The sequence below is a fragment of the Thalassophryne amazonica genome, chromosome 15 (genome assembly GCF_902500255.1).
Source record: "Thalassophryne amazonica chromosome 15, fThaAma1.1, whole genome shotgun sequence".
Classification (NCBI taxonomy): Eukaryota; Metazoa; Chordata; class Actinopteri; order Batrachoidiformes; family Batrachoididae; genus Thalassophryne; species Thalassophryne amazonica.
Window position 1 is genome coordinate 45227189 of NC_047117.1, and position 12343 is coordinate 45239531.

The 12343-nt window shown below is 48.0% G+C and overlaps 1 protein-coding gene across 4 annotated transcripts in view; it reads left to right on the forward strand.

The window, feature by feature from the left end:
• LOC117525997 (CREB-binding protein-like) overlaps nucleotides 1-12343 on the forward strand; it is a 103877-nt gene that overhangs the window by 64938 nt on the left and 26596 nt on the right. The window lies entirely within an intron of this gene.

Consider the following 12343-nt stretch of genomic DNA (forward strand, 5'->3'; position numbering starts at 1 on the left):
TTTATTTGATCTTTTGTGATCTGCCTCTAGCTGCTTAATTTTTGCTTCTGGAGTTTTTTGGTTGTTCTCTCTTTCTCTTTTCAAGTGGGAAGAAATTGATATAATTTTAACCCCTAAGTACTGCCTTAGCAGTATCCCACAGAGTAGAGGGAGATACATTTCCGTCATCATTCATATCTAAGTATTTACTTATTTTGTCTTTTATACATTTTACAACATCAGGATTGTTCAGAATTGACACATTTAGTCTCCATAGTTTTGATGGAATTTCTTGATCCAGACACATCTTCATTACTACATGTCCGTGATCTGTTATTGTCTGAGGCTCAATATGACAACTCTCTACTCTGTGGGCATCCCGCCTGGAAATAATAAACATCTATTCTGGAGTGACTTTTGTGAGCTCTTGAAAAGTGAGAGTAGTCCCTGACCCTTGGATTCTTTACTCTCCAAATATCAACAAGTCCTAGCTCCTCCATCATGCCGCATAATGCTTTAGATTTAGAAGATTGGCCTTTTTGATCAGGAGGGAATTTATCAACATACCCATTAGCCACACAATTGAAATCCCCTGCTATTATAATTATTCCTTTAGAATGACCTGCCAAAAGTTGTGCCATCTCTCTGAAGAAGCCTGGGTTGTCCTCATTTGGTGCGTATAGGTTAAGTATTGTTAAGGTAGTTTCACCGATAGTTCCTATAACCATTACCCAGCGTCCACTCTTATCTTTAAGAACCTTTTCTGGTGTGAAACACAGCGATTTATGACAAAGAATAGCGGCTCCCCTTTTTTTATAGTTCTCATATGAGGCACAAAATATTTGTCCCACCCATTCTCTTTAATTTGGCGTGTTCTTTTTCGTTCAAGTGGGTTTCTTGTAGTAGCCCAATAGTGCAATTCAGTCTTTTTAACTGTGCCAATATTTTCTTACGCTTTATAGGATGATTTAGACCATTTATGTTATAACTAACCAGTTTAATATTTGCCATTTTTGTGATAAAGTAGAATAAGTCCCTGTACATTTCCTGTCAATGATACTTGCATAATATTATTGCAGAGAAACACATAGAACGAACAATTGACAAAACAGAACTTCCAATAGAACTGGTGGAAGTTATTTGAAATAAACATTATGATGTATAATTCACAAGAACCCCTCCAGCCCCGATATAACATGGGCAGGGAGATGTACCTCCCTGGAACAGGTACACCAACAGTGTAAACAGCAATCCTCATCTAGTCCTTGTCTCTGCTGCTTCCCACACCCAATGATGATAGTCGTAAAAAAAAAAGAAAAGAAAATAGTGTGCAGTCACCCGATTTATAATCAGAACTTATAACTGCTATTGCTTATATATATTGAAATGAAATTACTGTTCACCGTCACACCACTAACCTTTCATGTATATGGTTTTATAAATTTTCAATCAAATCTAATGTCCTGAGAAAATTCTCTCTCACTCTTCCTGTTGGTCAGCTGCCTTCATGATGGCTCGGATTTCCTTAGGTGTCAAAACAGTCTCAGTTTTTGCTTGTCCTCCTTGAATTCGCCATCTATTGTGGAAATCCCTCTCCAGGATATCACGTTCCTCCACATGCACTTTCACTCCCAGGTCGTTCAAAGTTGGTTGTGCTTTCCCACAGTGATGGGAAGGTTTTGACCCCAGTGTCCAGAAACACCTTCAACTGTGCTGGGTACGGCGCTTGTTCCTTGATGTCACGCTCTTTGAGTTTTTTAATCACTTCTCGTACCTGCTTTCTTTTTCTCTGGAGATCAGGTGAGTAGTCCTGGTCGAAATACACTCTTTTGCCTCTGAACTGCACTTCTAGTTGCTTCCATGCTTGCTGAAGGACCACCTGCTTCACACTGAAATCCAGAAAGCGGATAATTATGGATCTCGGAGGGGCTGTGCTTTTTGGCTTTGGTATTGTGGCTCTGTGAGCCCCTTTCTAGTCGGATGTTCAAGTCATCTTGTAGCTTCAGACTTGTTGTGAAGAATTCAGTGACAAATTGTATCATGTCCACGCCATTTTCTTCATCCTCAGCAATCCCGTAAACTCAAATGTTATTTCTGCATGATCTATTCTCCAGTTCTTCTTGCCTTGCCGTTATTTTGGCTTCTCTGTTCAGCAAGTACGCAAGTGCCCTTTCCTGTCTCAGGCCTCTGTCTTCCGTGTCACTCACTCGGGTTTCCGCGGTGAACAGCCTCTTTTCAAGTACGTCGATTCTTGTATTCACTTATTTTATTGACTCCTCTAAACGTTTCTGTGACTCCATTATGTCTTTTTGAGCCAGACCGGACTCTTGTCGAAACTTGCGGAGTTCCATTAGCATCACGGAGTCACTCATCTCACTGTTAGCCAGAGTAGCATCTAGCGTTAGCTGTTTTTGATTCGTCTTCACTTCCTCATTTTTGCCGGCTTTAGAGTCTTTCTTCATCTGCTTTTGGCTGGAACTCATCGTCAGTGTTGTCCGATCTTATATGTGATGGGTGTCAGTGGCGTTTAATGGTTATTTATAAGCAATTTAAATGAAAAATCGGGTTAGCCATTCGACTATGCGTCTGACTCGGGCATGACCAGAACCGGAAGTCACACACCACTTTTTTAAAGGCCCATAGTTAAGAAGCCCTTAAGATTTTCCACCTAAAACTTTGCATGTGTTTATTAAATATGTGGAGGCACAAACAGAAATTATTTTTAGCCTAATCTGAGTCTGTCACCATGGGACCTCTGATTGAGTTCATATAGAAAGACCCTATCAAATGTCCTGGTAAAGAAGGTGTTTTGCTGTTTGAAGGCCAGGTCTGCAAAATACCCGATGGGCATATGTTGGCCTTGCATAAAAATCATCATAGGCAGCATCCAGTGAGCATCCCTTCTGTGAAATCTTATACCAATTCAACTTTTTTTTTTTTTAAGGGTCACATCATCTGTCCAAATTCACATGCAGCACGGTCTGATCTAACACAGACAGTGATTTAACATAAATATGCATCTATACACTTTGGCTTCTGTGTTAGTAGTTTGGAAGATGATGAACCACCAACTTTATTTATTAAGCAGTTTAAAACAACCACAGTCGGCCAAAGTGCTGTATAGAAGAATAAATAAAAATCATCATAAAAGACATAATTCACATAAACATAAAATTGTAAACAAAATAATTAAGCCATAAAACATGAGTAAAAATAACAACCATACAATAAAAAAACAATAAGATAAAATCAAATAAATGAATGAAGTCAACATCTTACTCGGTGTAGGCTTGGGTACCCAGTTCTTTTCAGGTATCGTTAAGAAATGATTCGATCCACCGACATCAATAGCCTTTTTGCTTAACGATTCCCTAATTGGTCCTTCGGAATGGTTGTTGTTTTTGAGGGTGTTTGTTGGGCAAATGATCATTTCTCTGTCGATTACAGACCTTGCAACGAGTCTGTAATGAACCGTTTCTGCAGTGCCGCTCTGCTTTGAACCTTGAACCAATGAAGCAGTGCTTCGATCCACTGCTTCATTGGATCTTTGCTTCGCTCCTCTTCAGAAGTGGCAACTCTGCTTCTTAACCCCTCTCAAAGCCATTAAAATGTCAATCGTGAGTCACTTTTGTGCGGATTAAAGTGAACTAACTGGGACAACTGTCTTGTTGCAAGAAGGAAACAAGAATCATCTTCCGTTCCGTTGCTCCAAATGTTGCGCTGCTGTCTGCTGAGTAGAGTCCGCTCTGAATTTATAACTTATAACGAATCGCCGTTTAAATCAAATGACACCGCTTTCCAAATGTAATGCAAACAATAAACTGCAATCGATCAAAACGTTTTTTTCCTCTCAAATTGAGATGTCCTGTGCTGCAGCAGCCCGACTGTATGGCAACAGACGTGCAGACTCCAGCGGCCGTCTGAGTTCAGCTCAGATGGATAGAGAGATTTTCATGCCAATAATATCTGAAAGGAAATCCTTTTGACAAAAACTCCAGATTTTGTTTATTCTATTTATGTCCACAGATCAAGGATCCAGTGACCAGTTTCATATTTATTTACTTTAAGACTCAATAAAATGTTGTTGACATAGAAAACCTGTAAAGCCTACTTGTAGTACACAGAAAATTCACAGGAGGTATCGATAAGGAATCGGATTGATAAGCAAAATCGATAATGGCATCGATATTGATAAAATCTTATCAATACCCATCCCTAACTAGGTGTCAAAGGACAAGGAGAAGAGATGGGTTTTCAGAAAAAAATTAAACCGATAGCGACGAGGCCTGTCTAATTTGCTAAGGCAGCTTGTTCCATAATTTTGGAGCCGCAGCAGCAAATGCATGTTCCCCTCTAAATCCACGTAGTTTTAGGCACACTCAGGAGCAGAGCTCTGCTCAGCTGACCTGAGAGAGCAGGTTGGTATATAAGGTAGTAGGAGCTCAGAGAGGTAGGGCGGGGCAAGCACATTCAGGGATTTTAAAAAGAAAAGAACTTTAAAATGAATCCTAAAATGTATGGGCAGCAGGGTTCTCCCCAGAAATTGTTAGTATAGTGGTGCTGTTGCCAGTTATCACCTGAGGTGACATGTTTCCAAAATATTGGACGATCGGGTAATTATGGCCACAATAACACCCAGATCATGAGCTCACAACATTTATTGAAACAAAAACAGTTCCATGTACATTTTTGTCTAGATTTGATGAAAGAATGCTCAGGCAGTAATGTAGTACCTTGATATTACAACAGGTTCATCCAGAAGTCGGCAAGACCTCATTTAGGACATTATTTTGCAGATTAGGGATGTCATGTATTGCAATAAATATTCCAGAGAAAGGCAAGACCTTCTCTCAAAATTTAGAAGAACATACCTGAAAGAAGTTTCTGTAGGAAGTATTTTAGACATAAGTTCAAGTGGGAGGGGGAAGTGTTGACTTTTTAAATACTTGAAAGACACTGGATTGATTGAGATGATAGTACTGCTATAACGGACTGATACAGAAGATGGCAGCAATGCAGCAATAAAGATGTCGGCTGTTAAATCGTCATAGAAGAAGAGAGGGTGCGCTTGATTTATTTCACAGGCGCACATTTTAAGGTCGGAGCGTGTTTTGGCATTTGCAAAATGCCACAAGAACCATCAAAAAAAAAAAATCTATTGAAGTACTTAATTTCTATTTGTATTTCGGTATGGGTAAATCGTCGGACTCGGACTTATTGATTGTGCAGCTAATCTCATTTCCTCAGCGGAGCATGTTTGAGACAAAAATAAACATGGCACATGACACAAGATGTGAAGAAATACAACTTTGCCACAGGAAATATGGTAAAATAAACAGAATTTAGTGAATATTTGTAGGGACCCGAATGGGCCATCATTTTATAAATTGTACTGGCACGTAGTGTCCCGAAAGTGGGACAAATTGCTGCCGGGCCAGCGGGCAAATGGCAATGTCAAGCACAGTCCCCAAAAAAAAAAAAAAAAAAAAATTATATATATATCTATATATATATATCTCTTGAGGTGACACCAGAGTTCAATGGTACTGTGATGAGACTATAACACCGCTGCGTCGTTATTCCATTGTCTGGGGAAAACTCTGGGCAACCAGTGGAGTGAGGCTAAAATGGGTGAAATTTGCTCATATTTACATGTGGTGATTAAAAGTTGTGCAGCAGCATTCTGTACCATCTGAAGATGGGCAATGGAGGAGGCACTAACCCCCACATACAGTACATTACAGTAATCCAGCCGAGTAGTAACAAGGCATTACTGTGTTGCCTCAAAAGAATTGGCTTTATTTTGACCAGCTGTCTCAAGTGGATAAAGCTCGATTTAACAACGGCCCTGATATGACTGTCAAATTTCAAGTCTGTGTCCACTTTACCCCCATGATTTGTGACAGTTGACTTCATATACTGGGCCAAGGAACCCAGATCTAGCAGCGGGATCCCAGTAGTGCTACCCAAAATCCATCACTTCAGTTTTCTTATCATTAAAATTTAAAAAGTTCAGAGCCATCCAGTCTTTTTGCTCATCAAGACACATTACTACTGAAGTGACAGTGTGCATTGTTCTTTTTAAGAGGCACATACAGTCATCCACATTACAGTGGAAAGGAATACCATGCTTCCTAAATATAGAATCAGGCGGGATGATATAGAGAGAAAAGGAGAGAGTAAGTAAAGCTTGTGGGACCCCACATGAGAGAGGAGCAGAGGAGGACAGAGTCGCCAAAGCTGACACAGAAAGTTCGGTCTGCCAAGTACGAGCTGAACCACTCCAGCGCTGTGCCCCTGATGCCCACCCACTGCTTCAAGCGAGAGATCAGGATTTCATGGCCCACTGTGTCAAATGCAGCAGTTAAATCTAAAAGCACTAAATAACAGTCACCAGAGTCAGTAGCTGTAAAAATGTAATTAAAAACTCTTTTGACTCTGTGCTCTTTGTGGTTTTGAAACCGGATTGGCAAATCTCAAGAATATTGTGTTCTTCCAGAAAGGCCATGAATTGACTGTAAACTATCTTCTTGAGGATTTTTGAAAGACAAGGCGGATTGGAGATGGATACAGTACACAAACAAAATCAGTTTATTTTTCCAAACATTCCAGTGATGCAGTGTTGGGAAAGTGTAGGTACACGGACCCACAACAGGGGGCGCAAATGAACGGACAATGGAGTAGGTCAAATAACAACACTTTACTGTTGTGAATGCGCACAACAAATACAACAGATTACAACAATGGTCAAAAAGTCAATTCACAAAGATGTCGTGTGGGCAGGCTCGAAGATAGGAGACGTCTGTCCAAAGCAGAACCGGAACCACACGATTTCCTCCGCTACCAGACCCCGGGAATACTGGAGCCGCCAAGTCCCGAACTCCCAGGTGGCCACTGCCTCCGCGTGTCGGACCTGGTACTGCTGGCGAGGAACAACAAACAATTAAATGTGGGCGCGTTTGCACCCAGCAATCCACACGGCAGGAAAACTACCTCCACCTCTCGTTGGAAAAAGAAACAGAATATCCGCTGTCCAACACACACAAGCAACAGATATTCACAGTCAGAAACACAGTCAGCTGAGAACGTTACCTTCCAGGTAGAACGATATCTCGGCAAAGAGGTGGAGACGTCGTCCTGCTGATGTACCCCTGCTGATCAGATGATTGGTAACAGCTGTTGCAGGTGATGCGTGACAGCTGTCACCCTGGCTGCTCCTGTGCGGCGGCTGCGCCCTCTGGTGCCTGGAGCCCGCACTCCAGACAGGGCACCCTCTGGTGGTGGGCCAGCAGTACCTCCTTTTCTGGCGGCCCACACAACAGGACCCCCCCCTCAACGGGCGCCTCCTGGCGCCCGACCACGCTTGTCCGGGTGGCGGCGGTAGAAATCGGCCAGGAGGGCCGGGTCCAGGATGAAGCTCCTCTTCACCCAGGAGCGTTCTTCGGGACCGTACCCCTCCCAGTCCACCAAATACTGGAAGCCCCGGCACATCCTACGGACATCCAAGAGCCGGCGTACAGTCCAAGCCGGCTCGCCATCGATGATCCGGGCAGGAGGCGGCGCCGGACCCGGAGTACAGAGGGGTGAGGTGTGATGCAGTTTTATTCTGGACACATGAAACACAGGGTGGATCCGCAGTGAGGCTTCAGCTTCCGACCTCACTGCGGCTGGACTGATGACCTTGAGGATCCTGAAAGGGCCGATGTAACGGTCCTGTAGCTTGGGGGAGTCCACTTTGAGGGGAATGTCCTTTGTGGATAACCACACCTCCTGCCCTGGCCGATACGCAGGGGCCGGGGTCCGCCGACGGTCTGCATGGGCTTTAGCCCTCATCCGGGCCTTTAGCAGAGCAGAACGGGCGGCACGCCACACCCGACGCCACTTCCGCAGGTGGGCCTGGACCGAGGGCACACCGACCTCTCCCTCAACCACCGGAAACAACGGGGGCTGATACCCCAGACACACCTCAAAAGGGGAGAGGCCGGTGGCTGAAGACACCTGGCTGTTATGGGCATACTCGATCCAGGCCAAATGGGTACTCCAGGCCACCGGGTGCGCGGCAGTCACGCAGCGCAAGGCCTGTTCCACCTCCTGGTTTACCCGTTCTGCTTGCCCGTTGGTCTGAGGGTGGTACCCGGACGAGAGACTCACCGTGGCCCCCAGTTCCCGGCAGAAGCTCCTCCAGACTTGCGAGGAGAACTGGGGACCGCGATCGGAGACGATGTCTGTTGGAATCCCATGCAGCCGGACGACGTGGTGGACCAGGAGGTCCGCTGTCTCCTGGGCTGTTGGGAGCTTCGGGAGGGCCACGAAGTGGGCCGCCTTGGAGAATCGGTCCACTATCGTGAGGATGGTGGTGTTACCCTGGGACGGTGGGAGGCCCGTGACAAAATCCAGGCCGCTGTGGGACCAGGGGCGATGAGGCACAGGCAGCGGCTGGAGTAATCCTGATGCCCTGCGATGGTCAGCCTTGCCCCTGGCGCAGGTGGTGCAGGCCTGGATATAATCCCGGACGTCGGCCTCTAGGGACGCCCACCAGAAGCGCTGCCGGACAACTGCCACGGTTCTTCGCACTCCTGGATGACAGGAGAGCTTGGAGCCGTGACAGAAGTCCAGGACTGCAGCCCTAGCTTCTGGTGGGACGTATAGTTTGTTCTTCGGCCCAGTTCTGGGGTCCGGGCTTCGTGCCAGGGCCTCCCGGACGGTTCTCTCTACGTCCCAGGTGAGGGTGGCCACGATAGTGGACTCCGGGATGATGGGTTCCGGTGGATCCGACAACTCCGCTTTGACTTCATCTTCATGTACCCGGGACAAGGCATCCGATTTCTGGTTTTTGGTCCCGGGACGGTAGGTGATCCGGAAGTCAAAACGGCCGAAGAACAGTGACCAGCGGGCTTGCCTGGGGTTCAGCCGCTTAGCGGTCCTGATATACTCCAGGTTCCGGTGGTCAGTGAAAACCGTGAATGGCACGGACGTTCCCTCCAACAGATGTCTCCACTCTTCAAGAGCCTCTTTCACCGCAAGGAGTTCTCGATTGCCGACGTCATAGTTCCGTTCGGCCGGGGTCAACCTGCGGGAAAAATAGGCACACGGGTGAAGGACCTTATCGGTCTTCCCGCTCTGGGAAAGCACAGCTCCTATCCCTGAGTCCGAGGCGTCCACTTCAACCACTAACTGGCGACTAGGATCGGGCTGCACCAGAACGGGTGCAGACGAGAAGCGTCGTTTCAACTCCTTGAACGCGGCATCGCAACGATTCGACCAGGTGAAGGGGATTTTTGGTGAGGTCAGGGCTGTCAGGGGGCTAACTACCTGACTGTAGCCCTTAATGAACCTCCTGTAGAAATTTGCAAAGCCGAGGAACTGTTGCAGCTTCCTACGGCTAGTGGGTTGGGGCCAGTCTCTCACCGCCGCAACCTTGGCCAGATCAGGAGCGACGGAGTTGGGGGAGATGATAAACCCCAGGAAGGACAAAGAAGTGCGGTGAAACTGGCACTTCTCGCCCTTCACAAACAGCCGGTTCTCCAACAACCGCTGCAGGACCTGACGTACATGCCGGACATGAGTCTCAGGATCCGGAGAAAAGATGAGTATATCGTCTAGATATACGAAGACGAATTGGTGCAGGAAATCCCGCAAGACATCATTAACTAATGCTTGGAACGTCGCGGGGGCGTTTGTGAGGCCGAACGGCATGACCAGGTACTCAAAGTGACCTAAGGGGGTGTTAAATGCCGTCTTCCACTCGTCTCCCTTCCGGATCCGAACCAGGTGATACGCATTTCTAAGATCTAGCTTCGTGAATATTTGGGCTCCATGCAGGGGCGTGAACACTGAATCCAACAAGGGCAATGGGTATCGATTACGAACCGTGATTTCGTTCAGTCCCCTATAATCAATGCATGGACGAAGTCCGCCGTCTTTTTTACCCACAAAAAAGAAACCTGCACCCATCGGGGAGGTGGAATTCCGGATCAACCCGGCGGCTAAAGAGTCCCGGATGTAGGTCTCCATTGATTCGCGCTCAGGTCGTGAGAGGTTGTACAGCCTGCTGGACGGGAACTCAACGCCTGGAACCAAATCAATGGCACAATCGTACGGACGGTGGGGGGGTAGGGTGAGCGCCAGATCCTTACTGAACACATCTACAAGGTCATGGTACTCCACCGGCACCGTCCCCAGATTGGGCGGGACTCTGACCTCCTCCTTAGCCTGGGAACCGGGAGGAACCGAGGAACCTAAACATACCCGATGGCAGGTCTCGCTCCACTGAACCACTACCCCGGACGGCCAATCGATCCGGGGATTGTGTTTTAACATCCAGGGGAACCCTAAAATCACACGGGAGGTAGTAGGAGTCACAAAAAACTCGATCTCCTCCCGGTGATTTCCTGACACCACCAGAGTTACTGGTGGTGTCTTATGTGTGATTGGTGGGAGTAGGGAGCCATCTAGTGCCCGCACCTGCACAGGCAAGGTAAGCGCCACCAGAGGGAGCCCTATCTCCCTGGCCCATCTGCTGTCTAACAGATTCCCTTCAGAGCCCGTGTCCACCAGTGCTGGGGCCTTCAGGGTTAAATCCTCATAAAGGATTGTCACTGGGAGTCGTGTGGCAATATGGGTATGTCCCACGTGAATGTTTTGGCCCACCCCTAACCCAGTGTCTAGGGGCGGGCGTTGGTGTTTTAACCGCTCGGGGCAGTCCCTTACTTGATGCTCTATTGAGCCACAAACAAAGCACGCTCCGCGGGCCAGCCTCCTCTGTCTATCTGGTGCCCTAAATTTGGCCCTGCTCGTGTCCATAGCTTCGTCAACAGGGGGAGCTGTCACCACACGGAGCGTAGAGGCCGTGGAGCGTGGGGAGGGCGGAACTTGGTCGGAACCGGAAGGGAGAGGGACGGCGCGTGCCCGGCCACGCCCTTCGTCTTGTTCCCGACGGCGTTCTTCTAACCGATTGTCTAATCGTATAACGAGATCAATAAGCCCGTCTAAATCCCGCGGTTCGTTCTTGGCCACCAGGAGCTCCTTCAGGACCAACGACAGTCCGTTTAAGAAGGCGGCGCGGAGGGCAGTGTTATTCCAGCCGGACCTTGCAGCCGCGATGCGGAAGTCGACTGCATAAGCAGCTGCTCTCCGGCGCCCCGTCTCATTGACAGCAGCACGGCTGAAGCGGTCTCTCCTCTATTTGGGTGATCGAACACTGTTCTGAACTCCCTCACAAACCCATCATATGTCAGAAGGAGCCGTGAATTTTGCTCCCAGAGCGCTGTAGCCCAAGCGCGTGCCTTGCCGCGAAGCAGATTAATTACATAAGCTATCTTACTAGCATCAGTCGCGTACATGACGGGACGTTGTGCGAAGACGAGCGAACACTGCATAAGAAAGTCCGCGCATGTCTCCACACAACCCCCGTACGGCTCTGGAGGGCTTATGTATGCTTCAGGGGAAGGTGGGAGGGGTCGTTGAATGACCTGTGAAACGTCACTGTTGCGCACAGGATCGACAGGAGGGGGAGCCGCAGCAGCGCCCTGAGGGCGCACCTCCACCTGCGCGGCGAGAGCCTCCACCCTGCGGTTAAGGAGGACGTTCTGCTCGGTCATTAGATCCAACCGAGCCGTAAAAGCGGTGAGGATTCGCTGCAACTCACCGACCATTCCTCCTGCAGACTCCTGTGCGCCCTGCTCTTCCATTGGCCGTTCAACAGCCGGTTGACGCCCCTCGGGGTCCATGACGTTGGCCGAGATATCCTGTTGGGAAAGTGTAGGTACACGGACCCACAACAGGGGGCGCAAATGAACGGACAATGGAGTAGGTCAACTAACAACACTTTACTGTTGTGAATGCGCACAACAAATACAACAGATTACAACAATGGTCAAAAAGTCAATTCACAAAGATGTCGTGTGGGCAGGCTCGAAGATAGGAGACGTCTGTCCAAAGCAGAACCGGAACCACACGATTTCCTCCGCCACCAGACCCCGGGAATACTGGAGCCGCCAAGTCCCGAACTCCCAGGTGGCCACTGCCTCCGCGTGTCGGACCTGGTACTGCTGGCGAGGAACAACAAACAATTGAATGTGGGCGCGTTTGCACCCAGCAATCCACACGGCAGGAAAACTACCTCCACCTCTCGTTGGAAAAAGAAACAGAATATCCGCTGTCCAACACACACAAGCAACAGATATTCACAGTCAGAAACACAGTCAGCTGAGAACGTTACCTTCCAGGTAGAACGATATCTCGGCAAAGAGGTGGAGACGTCGTCCTGCTGATGTACCCCTGCTGATCAGATGATTGGTAACAGCTGTTGCTGGTGATGCGTGACAGCTGTCATCCTGGCTGCTCCTGTGCGGCGGCTGCGCCC